This window comes from Vipera berus, assembly GCF_964194415.1.
Source record: "Vipera berus genome assembly, chromosome: Z".
Classification (NCBI taxonomy): domain Eukaryota; kingdom Metazoa; phylum Chordata; class Lepidosauria; order Squamata; family Viperidae; genus Vipera; species Vipera berus.
In genome coordinates this window covers 112,550,985-112,573,554 of record NC_138205.1, presented here as the reverse complement: position 1 = coordinate 112,573,554, position 22,570 = coordinate 112,550,985, and the positions used below count along the sequence as shown (strand labels likewise).

Genomic DNA, 22,570 nt, shown 5'->3' with positions numbered 1-22,570 from the left:
TGTGTGCAAATAACTGGGAAAGCAAAGTAAATAACGGACTAGTCAGAAAGGAACAATTCCTAAAATGGAAAAGACACACGCTGGTAGAGCAGTCCACACAGAAGCCAGTCAATTAGGGTTGCTTCCCTGAATGAATGAGAAGGTCAAAAAGCAGGGAACAGCCAATCCTATATTGTGGTGCCTGGATTCAGCAGCATTCCACTGCAAATCTGCACTGGAAATTCAAATTTCTGAAGTAGGTTTAAGATGCAGTAGGGGAGACTGCTTAGGCTGCAGTGCAGAATTGTCCTTAAAACCAGTGTGTCCTCCTGAGTCATCTGTTGGCCCTTAACTATGGATCTGTTCTTGGGGGGGGGCTAGCCAATATTACCTCTAAGCTTTGAGCTTTGGCTATATTAAGGCCCCCCTTCATGGATTACTGCCTTGTCGTGGCGAAGGGGCTTGCGTAATTCAATGAAGCCATGAGCTATGCCGTGCAGGGCCACCCAAGACGGACAGGTCATAGCTGAGAGTTCTGACAAAACGTGATCCACTGGAGAAGGAAATGGCAAACCACTCCAGTATCTTTGCCATGAAAACCCTATGGACAGTACCAAAACGCAAAACGATATGACGCTGGAAGATGAGCCCCTCAGGTCGGAAGGCGTCCAATATGCTACTGGGGAAGAGCAGAGGGCTAGTACTAGTAGCGCCAGAAAGAATGAAGCGACTGGGCCAAAGCCGAAAGGACGCTCAGCTGTGGATGTGTCTGGTGGTGAAAGGAAAGTCCGATGCTGTAAAGATTTTTTCTCCATAGGAACCTGGAATGTAAGATCCATGAATCAAGGAAAGCTGGACGTGGTCAAACAAGAGATGACAAGACTGAACATCGACATCTTAGGTATCAGCGAACTAAAATGGACAGGAATGGGTGAATTTAATTCAGATGACCATCAGGTATACTACTGCGGGCAAGAATCCCTCAGAAGAAATGGAGTAGCCTTCATAGTCAATAAAAGAGTAGGAAAATCAATACTGGGATACAATCCTCAAAATGACAGAATGATCTCAGTTCGAATCCAAGGGAAACCATTCAATATCACAGTAGTCCAAGTCTATGCCCCAACCACCAGTGCTGAAGAGGATGAAATTGACCGGTTCTATGAAGCCCTACAGCACCTTATAGAAGTAACACCAAAAAATGATGTCCTTATCATCATGGGGGATTGGAATGCTAAAGTAGGAAGCCAGAAGATAACTGGAATAACAGGCAAGTTTGGCCTTGGAGTACAAAATGAAGCAGGGCACAGGCTGATAGAATTTTGTCAAGAGAATACGATGGTCATAGCAAACACTCTTTTCCAACAACCCAAGAGACGGCTCTACACATGGACATCACCAGATGGTCAACACAGAAATCAGATTGACTATATGCTCTGCAGCCAAAGATGGAGAAGCTCTATACAGTCGGTAAAAACAAGACCAGGAGCTGACTGTGGCTCAGACCATGAGCTTCTCCTTGCAAAGTTTAGGCTTAAACTGAAGAAAGTAGGGAAAAGCACTAGGCCACTCAGGTATGAATTAAATCATATCCCTGTTGAATATACAGTAGAGGTGACAAATAGATTTAAGGAATTAGATCTGATAGACAGAGTGCCTGAAGAACTATGGACAGAGGTTCGCGACATTGTACAACAGGTAGCAACCAAAACCATCCCAAAGAAAAAGAAATGCAAGAAAGCAAAATGGCTGTCTGAGGAAGCTTTGCAAATAGCTGAGGAAAGGAGGAAAGCGAAAGGCAAGGGAGAAAAACATAGATATGCCCAATTGAATGCAGAATTCCAGAGAATAGCTAGAAGAGATAAGAATGCCTTCTTAAATGAACAGTGCAAAGAAATAGAAGAAAACAATAGAATAGGGAGGACCAGAGATCTTTTCAAGAAAATTGGAGAGATGAAGGGAACATTCCATGCAAAAATGGGCATGATAAAGGACCAAAATGGCAGGGACCTAACAGAGGCAAAAGAGATTAAGAAGAGGTGGCAAAATTACACAGAAGAACTATACAAAAATGAGCTTAACGTCCCAGATAATCACAATGAGGTGGTCACTGACCTCGAGCCAGACATCCTAGAATGTGAAGTGAAGTGGGCCTTAGAAAAGCTGAGCAACAACAAAGCTAGTGGAGGTGACAGTATTCCAGCTGAGCTATTCAAAATCTTAAAAGACAGTGCAGTAAAAGTGCTACACTCAATTTGCCAGCAAATTTGGAAAACTCAAGAGTGGCCACAGGATTGGAAAAGATCAGTTTACATTCCAATTCCAAAGAAAGGCAGTGCCAAAGAATGTTCAAACTATCGCACCATTGCACTCATTTCTCATGCTAGTAAAGTCATGCTTAAAATTCTACAAGCTAGACTCCAGCAGTATGTGGATCGAGAACTACCAGAAGTAGGGGCAGGATTTCGAAGAGGCAGAGGAACTAGAGATCAAATTGCTAACATACGCTGGATCATGGAGAAAGCTAGGCAGTTCCAGAAAAACATCTACTTCTGCTTCATTGACTATGCTAAAGCCTTTGATTGTGTGGATCATAACAAACTGTGGCAAGTTCTTAAAGAGATGGGAGTACCAGACCATCTTATTTGTCTCTTGAGAAACTTATATGCGGGTCAAGAAGCAACAGTGAGAACTGGACACGGAACCACTGATTGGTTCAAAATTGGGAAAGGAGTCCGGCAAGGCTGTATACTGTCGCCCTGCCTATTTAACTTATATGCAGAGCACATCATGAGAAAGGCAGAGCTAGATGAATCAAAAGTTGGAATTAAGATTGCTGGAAGAAATATCAACAACCTAAGATACGCAGATGATACCACTCTAATGGCAGAAAGTGAAGAAGAACTAAAGAGCCTGTTGTTGCGGGTGAAGAAGGAGAGTGCAAAACTTGGGTTGAAACTTAACATTAAGAAAACCAAGATCATGGCATCTGGCCCTCTCAATTCATGGCAAATAGATGGGGAAGAAATGGAGGTAGTGACAGATTTTGTTTTCCTGGGCTCCAAGATCACTGCAGATGGGGACTGTAGCCAAGAAATTAAAAGACGCTTGCTCCTGTGAAGGAAAGCCATGGCAAATCTAGACAGCACACTAAAAAGCAGAGACATCACCCTGTCAACAAAAGTGCGTATAGTCAAGGCTATGGTCTTCCCAGTTACAATGTATGGCAGTGAAAGTTGGACCATAAGAAAGGCTGAGCGCCAAAGAATTGAGGCCTTTGAACTATGGTGCTGGAGAAGACTCCTGCGAGTCCCTTGGACTGCAAGGCGATCAAACCGGTCAGTCCTAGAGGAGATCAACCCTGACTGCTCTTTAGAAGGCCAGATCCTGAAGCTAAAACTCAAATACTTTGGCCACCTAATGAGAAGGAAGGACTCACTGGAGAAGAGCCTAATGCTGGGAAAGATCGAGGGCAATAGAAGAAGGGGACGACAGAGAATGAGGTGGCTGGATGGAGTCACTGAAGCAGTAGGCGTGAGCTTAAATGAACTCCAGAAGATGGTAGAAGACAGGAAAGCCTGGAGGAATGTTGTCCATAGGGTCGCGATGAGTCGGACACGACTTCGCAGCTAACAACAATATTAAGGCCAGTGTATATGGATCTCAAATGTTGCTGAATAGTAGCTTTTAAATTAATAAATGTAGAGAAAATAATCCAGTTATCTGTAAATATTGAAACACTTTTTTACTATTTTTGTCCTGGCATTGTTCCCTTTCTTGGCATGTATTGCCCAACATCTGATGTGATTCACAACTGAAGTGCAATCTTCAGCTTGACAAGGTTTACACAGCCCTCACCATGCATACATTAAATGCAGAATGCTTGAGCATCTAAGTTCTTCAACCCCTATGACCATTATTTTAGAGATTCATATCTCTCCATTCTTCTTCTTAGATAATAGGCCACTAAGTTTGCATGCTTAATGTTATGTACTGGGTTCATTAGTAATACCACGTGGGTTGCTGGAGCAGCTAACGGCTCTCCAGCAACCCAGACTACAAGTCTCCAGTGCTGCTATTGGCTATCCCTAGGCGGCAATGATTGTTTCAAACCTATCGGCTGTCGCCTAGGGGCTAGACTATATATTGTGACTAGTTGCAGCCATTTCCCCAGTTCTGATTCTGCACAAAATAAACCATGAGTTTTCCTGTACTCATTTACCTCGTCTTCATTCCTGCGCCAAAGAACCTGCTACACAACACTGGTGACAAAGGTGGGATCCTGCTTCCCTAAAAATAAAGAGCTGAAGTCTACGAGGGGAAGGCAGCGCACGCCGGAGGGAAAAGGCATTTCCCCCCCCCCCAAGGTCGGCTAGCAAGCTACACTAGCGACCTCATGCTCAGTGGACTTATTCCCTGAGCCTGGGAAGGAGGATTTGGAAGAAAAAGCAGGAACCAGCAAAGACAGAATGCCGAAGGTCGGGAGACTTCGAGAATTCAATGTGAAGCACCCAGAGGAATGGCCATCCTACTTGTCACAGGTAGAAAACTATCTTCAGGCAAACCAGATCGCGGAAGAAGGACTGAAGGCTGCAATGCTACTCTGCCTGTGCGGTCCAGCAACCTTTGATTTGGCCGAGAACCTTTTCGCTCCAACACTGATAGAAGCAGTCTCCTATGCAGACCTCAGAAAGAAGCTAACCGGACATTTCCAGCCCAAGATGTCTGAAACGGCTTGGCGGTTCAAGTTCGACCAGAGTGCAGCAACCCAGAGAATCAGCTTCAGAATTCATAGCAGGCCTGAGGCAGGCCGCACGCCTTTGCAAATTTTCAAACTTAGAAGAGTGACTACGAGACCGGCTTGTTTGTGGCCTACGGGACCGAACGCTTCAGCAGAGACTCTTTGCCAGACCAAACAACATTTTCAGAAGCAAAAGATGAAGTAATGGCCGACAAAGCCGCCGGGGGCACAATTCAAACAGGACAGGCCTGCCTATCTCATTTAAGCTAGATCCCAATGTAGTTCCAATCAGGGTTAAGCCTCATAGGGTCCCCTTTGCCTTAAAACATAAAATTGATTCAGAAATCGATAAGCTTGTAGAACAGGGCATTTTACAGCCTATTGATGGTGGGGAGTGGGAAACTCCTATAGTCACTCCACTTGAAGCCAACAGGGAAATTCGCATTTGCGCTGACTATAAATGCACTCTAAATAAAGCCCTCAAGCAACATGCTTACCCAGTCCCAGTGGTCAACCACATTTTAGCCTCCTTGCAAGGGGGTACTATTTTTGCTAAACTTGATTTAGCACAAGCCTATCAGCAATTGCTGGTTGATGAGGCCACAGCTGCGGCTCAGATGATCGTGACTCACAGGGGGGCTTTCAAAGTTAAACGCTTACAGTTTGGAGTCAGTGTTGCGCCTGGCATTTTCCAGGGGATCACGGAGCGTACACTTAACAGTATTCAGGGCATCTGCTCTTATTTTGATGATGTTCTTATTGCAGGGGAATCCCCAGAAGTGTTGGCCAGAAGGCTCAGGGCTGTTTTGCAGAGGCTTCACAAAGCAGGCCTCAAATTAAAAAAGAGCAAGTGTAGTATTGGGGTTCCTTCAACAGAATTCTTGGGTTTCTGCATTGATGCTAATGGCATTCACCCCGCTGATTCTAAAGTGAAGGCCATTAAAATGGCTCCTAGGCCCAAATCAAAAGGAGAGCTGCAAGCATTTTTGGGTCTCCTAAATTTTTATCACACATTCCTACCTCATAAGACAGCAATAGCAGAGCCCCTCCACAGGCTGCTTGACAAAAAAACTCCTTGGAAATGGACTAACTTACACGAAAAAAGTTTCCAGGATTTGAAAGCACTTCTGTCAGAAAAATCCACTGTAACTCATTACATAGAGTCTAAACCTGTATGTCCTGCATGTGATGCATCCCCCTATGGGGTGGGGACAGTCTTAAGCCACATAGAGAAAAATGGGAAACAGGTTCCTATTGCATTTTACTCAACGACATTGTCCTCTGCTGAGTGCAACTATGCACAGATTGACAAAGAGGCCCTAGCCATAGTTGCTGGAGTTAAAAAATTTCATGATTATTTATATGGCAGGGATTTCAGTGTCTACACTGACCACAAACCTCTGTTGGGACTGTTCACAACAGACAAACAAACCCCCCACATACTATCTCCAAGAATGTTGAGATGGTCTATTTTTTGTCTGTATACAATTTTAAATTAATTCATAAACCAGGAAAGGAAATGGGCCATGCTGGTGGCCTCAGCAGACTATCACTGCCACTAATGGATCCAGATCCAGCTCCTGCTGCTAGAATACTGTCCATACAGGACATACCTGAGTTCCCCATCCATGCAGGGGATATTGCTGCTGAAACTGCCACAGATAAAATACTGAGCAAAGTACTGTCATGGGTGTACACGGGCTGGTTGGAAAAAAAATGTCCAGGCTCTGAATTTCAAAGTTATTTTGTCAGAAGGCATGAGTTGTCTGCACATAAAGGGTGCATTTTATGGGGGAACAGTGTCACAATTCCCACTTCCGTAAGAGACAGGGTCTTACACTCCTTACATGAAGGCCATCCAGGCATTGTCAGAATGAAAGCCTTAGCTAGAAGCTACCTTTGCTGGCCTGGCCTTGATAAGGCCATAGAGAGTCAAGTCCATGGTTGTTATATATGCCAGCAATCTAGGCCTGAAATGCCACAGGCCCCAGTTCACAGGTGGGAGGAAATGCACATTCCCTGGTCTAGGATTCACATAGACTACGCTGGGCCTTTTCAGGGGCAGCCTTTCCTGATAGTAGTGGATAGCCACTCCAAATGGCTGGAAATAATTCCAATTCCTAACATGACTACTGCTAGGACCATCCAGGTGCTGAGAAAACTCTTTGCAACACATGGGTTGCCTGATGTCTTAGTTTCTGATAATGGGGCTCAATTCACTGCTGCTGAATTTCAGGCTTTTCTTAGAGCTAATCTCATCAGACATGCAACGTCTGCACCATTTCATCCGTCTTCTAATGGTCAAGCCGAGTGCATGTTGAGGACAACAAAGGAGGCACTCAAGCACATTGTCACAGGTGACTGGCATCACAGATTGGCTGATTTTTTACTCTGCCAGCATTCTACGCCCTGCACTGCCACAGGTAAAAGTCCTGCAGAACTACGTTGGGGGAGGCATTTGATTACTAAACTGGACAGGTTGCATCCAGATAGAGTGGCAGCAGAAGCCTCTCGACCAAAACCTCCGAGGGGGCTGCACATGGGCGATTGAGTTTGGGCCAGGAACTATGGTCAAGGGAATTTATGGGTTCCTGGTCAAATAACCAAGGCATCCGGACCCCTATCTTATGAAGTGGGGTTGGAGGGAGGGCAAGTTGTCAGAAGACACATTGATCAACTCAGGAAAAAGTTTCCAGAATGGCCACTAAGTGAGGACTGTGTCATAAGTCCCTCCCAAGGTCCTCAAACTTGCGGCCAAGCCAGCCCTCACTTGGACCACCAGGGTTTTTCCTTCTCAGCGGACATGGATTCTGAGGACGAACCGGGTAGCACGGGAGTGCAACGTGGACCCCCTGACGAAGCGAGCCAACTGAGTCTCAGCAACCGCTGTGCCTACTCTGCTGAATAGACTGACTCTGGGGTGGGCCAATCTGGTGAGGCCAGCCAGAGCGTTTCAAATCCCCTTGACTTTGGAGCACAAAGGGACATGAATCTACCCAGCCCACTGGGTGACCTGGTAGACCACAAGGTGATGGGAACTCAAAGACATTCCTCTAGGCCACACAAGCCTCCTGCGTACCTCACAGATTACATTGTTAAATAAAGTGATGTATATTGTTGTAAAACTTGTTACCGCTAACTACAGAATCTAGTGCATTGTGAAACTGCTCTTTACTGCAATGGAAGCCTGTTCATTAGACATTGTTTAATCTCATTGTAGCCACAGTGATTTTATTATTTTTTATTATTTTTATTATTTTTGTTATTATCACTACAGTTGTATGTAAGTTGATTAATAAGTCTTGACAACTGTCAAGACTAATCGTGGTTGTCATAGTTTGATCTAAGAGGGGAGGGGTGTTATGTACTGAGTTTGTGGTGATACACCATGTGCGTTGCTGGAGCAGCTAACGGCTCTCCAGCAACCCAGACTAGCTGTCTCCTGTCCTGCAATTGGCTAACCCCAGGCGGCAAGAGTGGGTTCAAACCTATTGGCTGCCGTCTAGGGGCTAGAGTATATATTGTGGTTGGTTGCATCCCAAGTTCCAATACAGTTCTAACAAGAATAAAGTATGAGTTATCCTGTACTCAGCCTTGTGTCATCATTCCTGCACCCAAGAGCCCACTACTTAACATAAAGGATCAGTATTTATTATTTCATCTTATTGATTTTACTTGGAACCACAAATTATTGATACTTTACATATTGCAAGATGGCTTACAAATAGGCTGAAGTGAAGTTCAATTTCAACATGTACATGTGCTTAAGACCATTAATTGACTCTTACTGTAATTCATTTAGAATAGTCTGACCCAGCAAAGTCAAAGAAAATTCCATGCCATTTAAGATCTCTTATGCACAATAATATTTCTACTGCATTGAATTAATCATTTTGGACTCGTTTTGTCAGCTACTTGCTTATCTGTATATTAATAAATAAAACACTTCGTGGGTGAAAGTATGGTGTCTGAGTGGATATCAGTAATATATTTCAAGTATAACTGAGAAGGGCAGCAGAAGCTCATTTAGCTGTTTCTATCCTTCTTAGTCACTGTTAGTTTTAGCAATGATTATAACCAGCATGGCTTTCTATTTCCCAAACTTCAAACTGGAATTACACAATTTGAAAAAGCTGAATGGAATTTACCCATGCCAAAAGCTTTTATTCTTGCAGCTTCTCACTAAAGCAAGCAGCCACACTGAATGACTAAAGAAAATGCTACACATTCACTAAACTGTCTTGATATATTAATACACTGGGCTAAACCACACTTGTAGTTGTGGCTGGATTTACAAAACATGCTGAGGCAAAATCCACATTTGGACATGTAATTTTTGTTGTAATCAAATCCAATCCTTTCCTCATGAAAGAACACTTGTGTAATTTGAAAATTTTCCTTAATTCAGCTGTGTTGCTTCTTTGCTGCCCTAATACAGGGGTCCCCAACCCCCAGTCCGTGGACCAGTACTAGTCCGCTGCATGCTAGCAACTGGTCAGCTCAAACAAGCAAAGCCCCATCTGCAGGATGCAGGCAGCACACATCCTCCAGTCTGCGGAAAAATCTCTCTCCAAGAACCAGTCCCTGGTGTCCAAAAGGCTGAGGACCGCTGCTCTAATGATAATCTAGATTCAGGCAGTGCACATCTGCTCCTCATAAAACTCTAGAATTGCCGTAGAATATGTTTCATACCACATTTATTCTACCATTGTGAGAGTCTACTGGATTTGTGAAAATCAATTTCTCTGGTTTGAGGTTGATGCCCCACCTTTTGTAGAAAAATTCAACGAAGTTGAACAGAGTTCCTCTTTTCCCCCCACAGCCATTGTTTTCAAAGTATTCTAGGGTAAGTTTAATAGTGGGCCCGTTTGCCCATTGCTCTGAAACTTAGGATGACAAGCAGTTCAAAAATATTATTAATGTAACGATGACATATCACAACCTCAATAGCAGCAACCTGTTACAACATTTCGAACTAGATGCAGGGTTAGAAATTGATTGTTCTAATTTAACACGTGTTTCTCTTTCGTGTCTACAAGAAAGTAAAACAAGGAAATGTCCCAATACAAGTCCACGCGCACTCCCCAACACTCTGCCCGCGTGTGGTAAAACGCCCTAGAACCGTCAATCAGTCCCAGATTGACATTCGTCTCCTCCAATCAAGTAGATTTCCAGCTTGCGGAAGGCGGAGTGAGCTTCGATTCCCACTCCCAGCGGGCAGGGGCCAATCAGGGCAGTGGCTACAAAAACGGGGGCGAATAATTCGCCGCTCCCGCTCTCTCGGCTGCAGAGCTCCGCCCTGGGTGAATGGGTAGGACGCGAATGGACCTCGCGCGGTAGCCGAGCGCAGCCTGTCGCTACGTGCGGCGCCCGGGGCAGGTGGAAGAAGGGACTGCGGGGCCGCTGCGCCTCCCCTACTCGCCGACTCGGAAGGGTCGGTGCTGGCCGGTGGCTGCGATAAAGCGCCGAAGAGAAAGGAGATTGGGCGGGATTCGCCCTGCCGGCTTCAGCTCCCTGAAGCACGGACGGACAGACGGACGAAGGTCGAGGGTCGTTCTTCTGGCTACAGCGAGTGGCGGTGGAGCCAGCTGCAGGTGAGAAAGGAGCCACCGAGAGAGACTATGCCGCGTCCTTGCCCTAGGCTTACTCCCGATTACAGGACCCAGCGGAGTTTAGTCGTGGCCCGGCTAGAAAAGTCGGACTGGGTTCCCACGACCCACCCAACCAGCATTTTGGAAAACCCAGGCGGCCGGCTTAGTTTGGCTCAACGTGCTCTGTTAACTTCCTGGGTTAATTTTGCGCGCCATGGTGGCTAAGTTAGCCACGGGTAAACGTGTAGTGAGTGTGGTGTCACATTGGTCATGAGAATGAGGCATGGGTAGGTGGTGAAGTGTCTGGTCTCCTCAGTTAGCGACACCGTTACATAAAGGAAGAGGCTCTGAAATAAAGGAAGCAATAGTGGGAGGTGTGTGTGTGTGTGTGTGTGTGTGTGTCATCTACCACCAGGCACATGCAATTTGTTCTAATAGGCGATTCTGGAAAGCCTTTAATAAATGATACAAAATTATATTTTGACCCCTAAAATATACCTTTAGGAACAAGAGTTCTAGTAAATACATCCTATTAATACCAGTCTGTTCATAACACATTTATTCAGTGTTAGAGGTATAGAACTGTGAATTCTTATTGCCCGAATAAAAGTACTGCTTTCTATACAGTATTAAGAAGGATTTTTATATTTTTAGCATGCTTTTATATTTAAAGATGAAAATATCAGATACTATAATCTATTCATCAACGTTAGCATAATTTCCAACTAGAGTTAGGTTTGCAAACATGCAGCTAAACTAAGGGTGATTGTCTACTTTTATAGCTCAGGTATTGTGCATATTCTTTTGTGTTGGCAAATCCAGTTGATCAATTTACCATGTAAATCATGTCTTAGTTGATCTGTGGCTTAGCATATCCATACAGCTAGACCACTGATTTGTTCAAGAACCCATAATTCTAAGAAATCATGAGTTTAGCATTGTGGGAAATAGCTGTTTATTCCTTCAATTCCTAAGCAAGCACAAGATAAGTTGATCAGTATTATTGCCATGGTTCTTTCTTGGGCAGCCTGTGTGATGTATTTAGATGGATGTACTCTCACAATTATTACGTTTATAGTGTTTTAATATTTTGGCATTGTTTTAATTATTGGTTGTATACTCTTGCAGAGATACGTTCATTGAGATGAGTGGCCATATAAATTTGCTAAATAAAGCAAATGAGGACAAGAGTGGAATTAACAACTTCCGTGATAGTGATTACTGATATTATTTTTTCATCTGAAAAATGTCTCAAATAACAGACAGTAATTGTATCTTTATTTTATAAGTATAGCAGATCTTTGCACTACTAAAACTAAACACAGTTTAGGCATAAGATTATATAACTCCTGACAGACCAGAGACATGTATTCTGTTATAAGTGCTGAATAATGGAAAGGATAGGTTTTCCAAGAGCACATGATGTTTTCAGATTTAATATGGATATTGCATGCTGTATTTTCAAACAACTATGTTTATAATGTCTAGTTATAGGATCAAATTCGTTTTCATTGTTTATATTTAATCTGCACAGAAAGCAGATGAAGCAAAACAGACATAAATCTGGCAAAAGTTTTCTCTCACCTGGAAAGGCTCTATGGGCGCCTGCTATGATGCATAAGCTTAAGACTAAGACTATATCCCTTTTTCCTGCATTATTTTAAGGAGAACAGATTTATGCATATTTAATTAGATAAAGGCCAAGAATGTTTAGTATTCAAGGTACACTTCTATATTAAGAGTACAGTACTTTTTAATATTTTGTTTAATACAACACAGTGTTATCTTTCAAAAAGAAATTAACTTTAGTTTGCTGAATGTAAGGTTGCGTTTATCAATATGAAAGATCGAAATAATCTACATATAGAGTTGAACATAATTTTAATAATCTCTCACATCATGTAGCAGTGAAAGGGTTTTCTTGAAAGATCAAACAGGCAACACTGGAAAACATACTGGATAATACAGGAGCTATACATTTTAAAAGGAAAGAAGGAACAGGAGGAAAAACCTGTTTTAAGATCTGACAAAACATGACACATTTTGAATCATAAAACTAAAAATAACATCAGAGAAACTGATTTTTTCACTTGCATTCAAAAAGGAAAAGAGTAAGTTTAAGAAAAAGCTCCTTGTAAAATACAACTGAAGATTTATAAATGGAGAATTTGAAGTAGACTTCATTATTTATTGTTAAGTTTATTTAGCAGTGGATACAAATATTGTCTGAGAGCACCTTGAGCTTAATGTATTTAGGGCAGAATTGTGCATCCGAATTCATCTCAAGAGCCCAGGTTACTGCTTCAACACATATTTTGTGCCTGGATAACATCAGTATTGGACTTTTGAAAGGGAACATCTTTTGATATTCCATTTCCCATTAAGACAGACCAAACAAATTGTTGCTTTCCTTTGCAGTAAGGAAACGGATCTTTACACTTTTGAGTATTGATTGGATCATTTAGGTAACAGTATACAGGTGATCCTTGCATTGTTAGCAACCATCCAAAATTACAACAGCGCTGAATGAGGGAGGCTTCTGACTGGACCACCTGGCCTAACGATGACAATTCCATTCTCAATTTTTGTGAGTTCCATGGATACGTTGTGGCTTCTTCAGTGTAGATTTAGATAGGATTTACACTGCAGTATTGCATCTGTTATCTGGCAAGAGTAGAAAATAGGTGTGATTTGTTATGCTAGGCTCTGCCTTTTCCTGGATTTTATCCTTGTCTTTTAAAACTTTGCTGCATCTAGTTCAGTTTAAACAAGGGGAAGAAAAAGCCAGTGACTGACTTGCTCCACGTTGCATCTGACATATTATTTCTTCAACTATTTTTTTTGCCTTGTGATGGTGACAGCATGTATGCATTGTAAAAATAAGTTACGACATTAAAAGCAAGCAAGAGAATTGTCTGTCAAAGAATTTCTTTTCGTCCCTATGACCTATCCTGTATTTCCCATTGTGTTTTCCATTCAATGCAGTTGCAGTGTTTTTCCTGCCCAGGAGGTACAAGACATGTGGGAATTGGTTATCGATGTGTCTTCATTTATAGCGATTGTAACAAGGTGGGAAAGTCTGATTAGCTACTTGGTGTATTGAAATATAAACGGGGTTCTTGCTTAACAACCACTCATTCAGCGACCATTCAGACTTATAATGGGACTGAAAGAGTGATACTTAAGACTGGTCCTTATACTTAGGAAGGTTGCAGTGTTCTCCACGGGTTGTGTGGTTGCCATTTGTGACCTTTTTTGCCAGCTTCTTACAAGAAGAATCGGTGGGAAAGCTGGCAGGAGGTTGCAGATGGTGAACATGAAATGTCAAGAAGGATTCTCTTAACAATGGCAACTAGAAGTGCTGGAATTTCCCTCACTAAAATGATGTGGTCATGTGACATCGCACTTTACAATTGTGTCACTTAGTTATGGAAATCCCAGCCACAATTACTGCTCTTAAGTGAGGACTAACTGCATGGAAAAGTAGTATTTCTTCTTCTTTTTAGCCCCTTCCTCAGAGTTGGTTTGTTTGATCCTAATCCTTTCTCCCTACCTGAGCAATTTGAACTCTGTCTTCCTTTTATTTTAAGGCATCTAAGCCATTCCGTTTTCCCATGTAACCGGTGCCGTTTCCATTTCTTCTTTCCTCTGTAGAAATAATAATCATTGGCACTGAGTATGAATAACAGGGATGAACTTATGGAAAATTGATAGAGAAAAAAAAATCAAAGGCTGTGATCTTATATATGTATTCCTGGAAATAAAGTGCGTGGGGCAAAAATGTAGAACTTTACTCTTCTCAGATGCAAAATACTACTTGTCACTTAACATTTTGACATAACCCATGTTAAAGGGAAGGTGAAAAAGATTGCTACCTTGTTCAGTAAAAAGAGAATTTAATTCAGATGACCATCAGGTATACTACTACGGGCAAGAATCCCTCAGAAGAAATGGAGTAGCCTTCATAGTCAATAAAAGAGTAGGAAAAGCAATACTGGGATACAATCCTCAAAATGACAGAATGATCTCAGTTCGAATCCAAGGCAAACCATTCAGTATCACAGTGGTCCAAGTCTATGCCCCAACCACTGGTGTTGAAGAGGATGAAATTGACCGGTTCTATGAAGCCCTACAGCACCTTATAGAACTAACACCAAAAAATGATGTCCTTATCATCATGGATTGGAATGCTAAAGTAGGAAAACAAAAGATAACCAGAATAACAGGCAAGTTTGGCCTTGGAGTACAAGACCAGGAGCTGACTGTGGCTCAGACCATGATCTTCTCATTGCAAAGTTTAGACTTAAACTGAAGAAAGTAGGGAAAAGCACTAGGCCACTCAGGTATGAATTAAATCATATCCCTGTTGAATATACAGTAGAGGTGACAAATAGATTTAAGGAATTGGATCTGATAGACAGAGTGCCTGAAGAACTATGGACAGAGTTCGCAACATTGTACAAGATGTGGCAACTAAAACCATCCCAAAGAAAAAGAAATGCAAGAAAGCAAAATGGCTGTCTGAGGAAGCTTTGCAAATAGCTGAGGAAAGGAGGGAAGCGAAGGCAAGGGAGAAAAAGAAAAATTCGCCCAATTGAATGCAGAATTCCAGAGAATAGCTAGAAGAGATAAGAATGCCTTCTTAAATGAACAGTGCAAAGAAATAGAAGAAAACAATAGAATAGGGAGGACCAGAGATCTCTTCAAGAAAATTGAAGAGATGAAGGGAACGTTTCATGCAAAAATGAGGATAAAGGATCAAAATGGCAGGGACCTAATAGAGGCAGAAAAGATTAAGAAGAGGTGGCAAAATTACACAGAAGAACTATACAAGAATGAGCTTAACGTCCCTGATAACCACTATGAGGTGGTCACTGACCTCAAGCCAGACATCCTAGAATGTGAAGTGAAGTGGGCCTTAGAAAAACTGAGTGACAACAAAGCTAGTGGAGGTGACAGTATTCCAGCTGAGCTATTCAAAATCTTAAAAGACGATGTAGTAAAAGTGCTACACTTAATTTGCCAGCAAATTTGGAAAACTCAACAGTGGTCACAGGATTGGAAAAGATCAGTTTACATTCCAATTCTAAAGAAAGGCAGTGCCAAAGAATGTTCAAACTATCGCACCATTGCACTCATTTCACATGCTAGTAAATTTATGCTTAAAATCCTACAAGCTAAACTGCAGCAGTATTTGGATCGAGAACTACCAGAAGTACAGGCAGGATTTCGAAGAGGCAGAGGAACTAGAGATCAAATTGCCAACATACGCTGGATCATGGAGAAAGCTAGGGAGTTCCAGAAAAACATCTACTTCTGCTTCATTGACTACGCTAAAGCCTTTTATTGTGTGGATCACAACAAACTGGCAAGTTCTTAAAGAGATGGACATACCAGACCATCTTATTTGTCTCTTGACAAGAAGCAACAGTGAGAACTGGACACGGAACCACTGATTGGTTCAAAAGTGGACAAGATCATGGGGAAGCTGAGCTCCACCACGTGTTTGTTGGACCCGTGTCCCTCCTGGCTGACTTATGCAGCCCGGGATGGGACACGAGGCTGGCTCCAGGCAGTGATTACTGCCTCTTTGAGTGAGGGTAGCTTTCCTTGAAGGAGGCAGTGGTGAGACCCCTCCTCAAGAAGCCTGCCTTGGACCCAGCAATATTAAACAACTTTCGTCCGGTCTCCAACCTTCGCTTTCTGGCGAAGGTTGTTGAGAGCGTAGTGGCGCAACAGCTCCCTTTGTTCTTGGATGAAGCTGATTATCTAGACCCGTACCAATCGGGTTTCAGGCCCGGGTACAGCACGGAGACGGCATTGGTCGCGCTGGTGAATGATCTCTGGCGGGCTCGGGACAGGGGCTGCTCCTCTGTCCTAGTCCTTTTAGACCTCTCAGCGGCTTTTGATACCATCGACCATGGTATCCTGCTGCGACGTCTCAGGGGGTTAGGAGTGGGAGGCACAGTTCTCCAGTGGTTCTCCTACCTTCTGGGACGCTTGCAGTCGGTGTTGGCAGGGGGGCAGAGATCGACCTTGAGAGCTCTCATTTGTGGAGTTCCTCAGGGATCGGTTCTCTTGCCTCTCCTGTTCAACATCTATATGAAGCCGCTGGGTTTGGTCATTCGTGGTTTTGGAGTTGGGTATCATCAATATGCTGATGATACCCAGCTTTTTATTTCAACCCCAAACCACCCCAGTGATGCCCTCGACGTGATGTCCCGCTGCCTGGAGGCGGTCCGGGTCTGGATGGGGAAGAACAGGCTTCGACTCAACCCTGACAAGACTGAGTGGCTGTTCGTGCCGGCATCCCGGGAAATTCCGATTATCCCATCTCTGGCCATGGGGGGTGAGTTATTACCCCCCGTAGATAGGGCGCGCAACTTGGGGGTCCTTCTAGATTCACAGCTCTCTTTAGAAGAGCATATTGGAGCTGTGACTAGGGGGGCCTTTGCCCAGGTTCGCCTGGTGCGCCAGTTGCGACCCTATCTAGACCGGGATGCCTTGCGTACAGTCACTCATGCGCTTGTGACTTCTCGTCTAGACTACTGTAATGCTCTCTACATGGGGCTGCCCTTGAAGTCCACTCGGAGGCTCCAACTGGTGCAGAATGCGGCCGCGCGAGTTGTGCTAGGGGTTTCCTGATACTCCCATGTTACACCTTTGCTCCGCGAGCTGCATTGGCTGCCGGTTGCCCTCCGGGTGAGATTCAAAGTGTTAGTAATGACTTGCAAAGCCCTACATGGCATGGGTCCGGATTACCTACGGCAACAACTGCGGCCGGCGTCAACTTCCCTCCGTCCAGTGCGCTCCCACAGAAAGGGCCTCCTCAGGGTGCCTCCAATCAAAGAATGTTGATTGGTGGCCCGCAGGGGGAGAGCGTTCTCTGTGGGCGCGCCAGACCTATGGAACCGCTTGCCGGTTGAGCTCCGGATGGCCCCCGACCTTCGCTCCTTCCGGCGCGATCTAAAAACGTATCTATTTGAGCAGTCTGACCTGGTCTGATGGGTTAGGGTTGAGGTTTTAATACGTCTTAATTATTGTTTTAACCTTGGGCATTTATTTAATCGTTTTTAACTTTTGTATCCTGTTTTTGTATTTATTGCCCTGTACACCGCCCTGAGTCCTTTGGGAGAAGGGCGGTATAAAAATATAATAAATAAATAAAATTGGGAAAGGAGTTCGGCAAGGCTGTATACTGTCACCCTACCTATTTAACTTATATGCAGAGCACATCATGAGAAAGGCAGGGCTAGATGAATCAAAAGTTGGAATTAAGATTGCCGGGAGAAATATCAACAACCTAAGATATGCAGATGATACCACTCTAATGGCAGAAAGTGAAGAAGAACTAAAGAGCGTCTTGTTGCAGGTGAAGAAGGAGAGTGCAAAAGTTGGCTTGAAACTAAACATTAAGAAAACCAAGATCATGGCATCCGGCCCTCTCAATTCCTGGCAAATAGATGGGGGGAAAATGGAGGTAGTGACAGATTTTATTTTCCTGGGCTCCAAGATCACTGCAGATGGGGACTGTAGCCAAGAAATTAAAAGACGCTTGCTCCTCAGGAGAAAAGCTATGGCAAATCTAGACAGCACACTAAAAAGCAGAGACATCACCCTGTCAACAAAAGTGTGTATAGTCAAGGCTATGGTCTTCCCAGTTGCAATGTATGGCTGTGAAAGCTGGACCATAAGAAAGGCTGAGCGCCAAAGAATTGAGGCCTTTGAACTATGGTGAAGACTCCTGCGAGTCCCTTGGACTGCAAGGCGATCAAACCGGTCAGTCCTAGAGGTCAACCCTGACTGCTCTTTAGAAGGCCAGATCCTGAAGTTGAAACTCAAATACTTTGGCCACCTAATGAGAAGGAAAGACTCACTGGAGAAGAGCCTAATGCTGGGAAAGGTTGAGGGCAATAGAAGAAGGGGACGACAGAGATTGAGGTGGCTGGATGGAGTCACTGAAGCAGTAGGCGTGAGCTTAAATGGACTCCAGAAGATGGTAGAGGACAGGAAGGCCTGAAGGAACGTTGTCCATGGGCTCGCGATGGGTCAGACATAACTTCGCAGCTAACAACCACAACAATCTAGATTCTAACATCTAGAAGAAGAAGCTATAAAAAAAGACACTAAACTCTATTAAAAGCCATTAAACCTGCAGGTGAAAGCAATTAAAGAATATTCTTTTGGCAATGTGCTTTCCTCTAGATGTTCTTTTCTCTAGGACAGGAAGGCCTGGAGGAACATTGTCCATGGGGTCGCAATGGGTCGGACACGACTGCAGCTAATAACTATAACAAAGTCTTTGCCAGCCTAATTACCTAAGATCTTTTAATTAGAAATGGATGTGTGAGATTGAATTTGCTTTTACACACAACCAACAGGTGTGTTGCCATTCATCTCTAGGTTTTCCTAATATTCTTTCTGGGCAGATTTAATTCATATCCTCTTAAAACTTAGTTGACATCTCTTGTTCACGTGTGATATTGAATAGCTTTGGGTTAGGTCAAGTCTAACTATTCATATTGTTACAAAACTATTGTGTTAAGTATAAAGTAAAATTGTCCATTTGCATTGTTTATCTTAATAATTAATGGATATAGTTTCTGGCAATTTGTGCATTGTATTTTGACCTTTTTTTTGCCATGGTTGTTAAGCAGATCCCTGGAATTAAGTGCATCATGGAATTGTGAAGTGAATCTAACTTCCCTGATAGATTTTGTTTGTTGAGAGCTGGCTGGGAAGATAGCAGTGGTGATCACATGACCCTGGGATATGGCAACTGGCATAAATCATGTGACTACAGGATGCTGCGAAGACTGGTCATAAGTAACTTCTTTCAGTGTCTTAACTTCAAATGGTGATAAGTTAAAGACTATCTGTATCTTTTGTTTTATCTGCCATTGCTGTTTCTGGCGAAAAGATTGAGATTTATTTTAGAATAGTTTTTCTTGCCTTCAGTACTGGCAAAAATGTGTACACTTCTGATTTAGAAAGAGGATGGCCAGGTAATTGGTACAGAGAGACAGTCAACTATCTGTTGTTAAGTGGGATTCTGCTTTGGTTAAGACTAAGTGGTAGCTGATGAGCTTTTCATAGATACTGTAAAAAAAGGTGGGCCAGAATATAGCACTATTTCACTGAGATATGTTTGCAAGGAAAAGGCCGCTATTACCTTGTAACTTACCTAATTGTGTTTTTCTGCACCATCCAAATTACCAGAGAAAACCTTGATTTATGAATGAATGAAACAGCTTCCACCAGGAATGGAATCAATGACTGATTTTAAATCAATAAAAGCAACATTTAAGGAGTAGAAATATGGGTACATATATTCCTCTGGTAAAACAGCAAAATATCATATTAATTGATGGTCAACATGTCTTCCCTAAAGTTGATTTGTTTTAATTAGAAATGTATTTCAGTTTTATTTTATTAAATAATTTGTTGTAACCAACCCAGAAACTTTTGGAACAAAATGCATGCATATATTTTACCAGAATGCTTGGAGACTGATCCAACAATATTTGGAAGGGTCTTAAAAAGTGAAACAGTAGTAGAATATTTCCTGTCTTTAGGAATTTTGAATGCGTTATTAATATATGTGAATAAGGAGATTGTAAGGGGAGCCCACCAGTTTCTCTTACTTTCAGAAGGTGTCAAGTTAGTACCAGAAAATTTCCAATTTTTAATGGTTTAATTTAACAATTCCCAGAGACGAGACCAATGGCCAAGGAAGAATACTGTTTCAAGGGTGCAGGTTAACAGTTAATGGGGAAGAACTTATATTGTATAGCTTGGCTTGCTGTAAATCTCTTCCATGTCTTAAACAGAAACTCAATTTCTGGCCAAATCATTTTATTATTGGAAGAGTTTGTAATTACTTTATTTTTGGAAAAAAACAAAACTGATTTGTTATAGCATTTTTCTGTCACTCTTATACTTTGACTTCTATTGCATTTCCCATGTTGATCAACCCACTAAAAATGTAGAAACAAACATGATAATCATGTTATGTTGCCAAAACCAGAGGTAAAATTTAGGTAACAGTCATCATTTTTTTAAAAAAGAGTTTTTTTAAAAAAAAATCATCTTGTTATAGATCTTATTTCTGAATGGTCATATTAGAGGAGGGGTCCGTATTGGTCTATAAGAAAAGAAATCTGAACTCCTATTTGGTACAATCTTCATTAGAGGAAATTAAAGCCTGAACCAGTTAACTATTATTAAGAATACAGAACAGGCATGTGGGGTCTTCTGTCTCCTTTGGAATGTGAACAGTGTAACATTGGGCAACGCACTTTGAAGCAAGGTACCACAAATGGGATAACTTGCAAAGTGTATCCAAAGTCTGGTATCCGTGACTCCTGTGGGATTGAAATTCAGCATATTTGTGGAGACTTCAGTGCTGCTATGCTGCCATGCGGTGGTTCAGTAGACCAGTCCTGCCAGATTGATTGGGCTCTCCTTGTGTGGTGCTGCTACCGGTTCAGCTCATTCCCCTCCCCCGCTACCACTTTTCTAGGATGGTTGCGTACCACCTGCCAGGTGCTAACGTGCCACAGGTGGTACCCTTACCACTGGTTGAAAAGCCCTGTTATAGAGAAAGCTTGTTGAATTGAAATCTGGAATCTGCCAATTCTGCTAGATGGAGTTGGTCAGGCAAATATTGTGGGACATAGGCAAACCCTCAAATAATCATTGTCTATGCCATGTAGGATTTTATAGGTAACGACAGCACATTGAATTGTTCTGGGAGCAAACTAGCCACCAGTGCAGCTTGTAAAGCAGAGATGCTACGTGGGCACACACACCACTGTTGTATTCTGGACCATTTGAAGCCTCTCAGTGGTCTTCGAGGGCAGCTCCGTATATAGTTTGTTTCAGAAGTCAGATTTTGAAGTGACCAGGGTGTGACATGGTTGCATTTTGGGTACTTGACAATTTGTTCACATTCACGACTACTATCCTACTACCATGGGATCACCATTTGCAATCTTCTCTGGGGGGGGAAAGGTAGGTAAGGCAGGAAGTGGAAGGCAATTTTGCATTTGAGGTCCACTCCCCAAATGCATTGAGGGATTTTTCTTCCATTCTGTGAAAGAACGGGAAGTCATTCTGGCGAATATGCTAGTGATGGCTATCGTTCTGAGCCTTTCAGAATGCTGGCATTTCTCAACATTTTTCCCTCTGGAGGGGAGAGGAAAAGGCTAGTGAAGCCAGCATTCTTAGCTTTCCATAATAATGACATTTGTTAGTGTTTTCACTGGATTTTAGATCTAGTTCTTCAATGCAGCAGGATTTCTGGAAATCCCTCAGCACACTGGAGAGGAACAAACCTCAAATTCAGCGAAAATAACTAGAGAACACCATTGTTCTTACGATCACTGTCCTTGGTGGATAATCCCCAGCCCCTTGCTTAACAACCTGTATAGTCATTTAACAGTCACAGCTGGGAGAGTTGGGGTTACAGTCATTGAACAAAGGGGTCAGATTTTATCTTATTTAACAACTGGACCCAATTGTAGTCATTAGTGTGATTGAATATCATCATATACTGAACTCTAAACCAGCAGGTGATTTTACCCATTGGTTTCATGTAGGTGTTGAAAAGAAGGGGGGTAAGAGTAGAACCCTGTGACTCCCCACAGAAGACAAGCCGAAGGATCAATCTCTGTCCCCAACCAATACTGATTTTGAGAAAGGAAGAGGACCACCATAGAATGGTGGAGCCAGTCCCCAGCCCACTGAGCTGGTTCAAAAGCACACCATACCAGTGTATCAAAAACTGCTGAGAGATCAAGGAGCACAAGGTTGCATGTATCACCTATACCACCTCAGGTCACATACAAGTGAATAATAATAATAATAATAATAATAATAATAATAATAATAATAATAATAATAATAATAATAATAATAATAAGTTGGAAGGGACCTTGGAGGTCATCTAGTCCAACCCCCTGCTCAGGCAGGAAACCTTATACCATTTCAGGCAAATGGCTGTCCAGTCTCTTAAAAACCTCCAGTGTTGGAGCATTCACCACCTCTGGAGGCAGGTTGTTCCACTGGTTAATTGTTCTAACTGTCAGGAAGTTTCTCGTTAGTTCTAGGTTGCTTCTCTCCTTGACTAGTTTCCATCCGTTGCTTCTTGTCCTGCTTTCAGGTGCTTTGGAGAATAGCTTAGCTCCCTCTTCTTTGTGGCAGCCCCTGAGATATTGGAACACTGCTATCATGTCACCCCTCACTCTTCTCTTCGTTA

The 22,570-nt window shown here is 42.8% G+C and overlaps 1 protein-coding gene across 3 annotated transcripts in view; it reads left to right on the top strand.

Moving 5' to 3' along the window:
- Window positions 1–10,038: 10,038 nt before the first annotated feature.
- MPP7 (MAGUK p55 scaffold protein 7) overlaps window positions 10,039–22,570 on the top strand; it is an 89,239-nt gene continuing 76,707 nt past the window's right edge. For all 3 annotated transcript variants that reach the window (XM_081346362.1, XM_081346363.1, XM_081346361.1), the window contains exon 1: window positions 10,039–10,314. The gene's annotated coding sequence lies outside the window, so the exon portion shown is untranslated. The remainder of the gene's footprint in view (window positions 10,315–22,570) is intronic.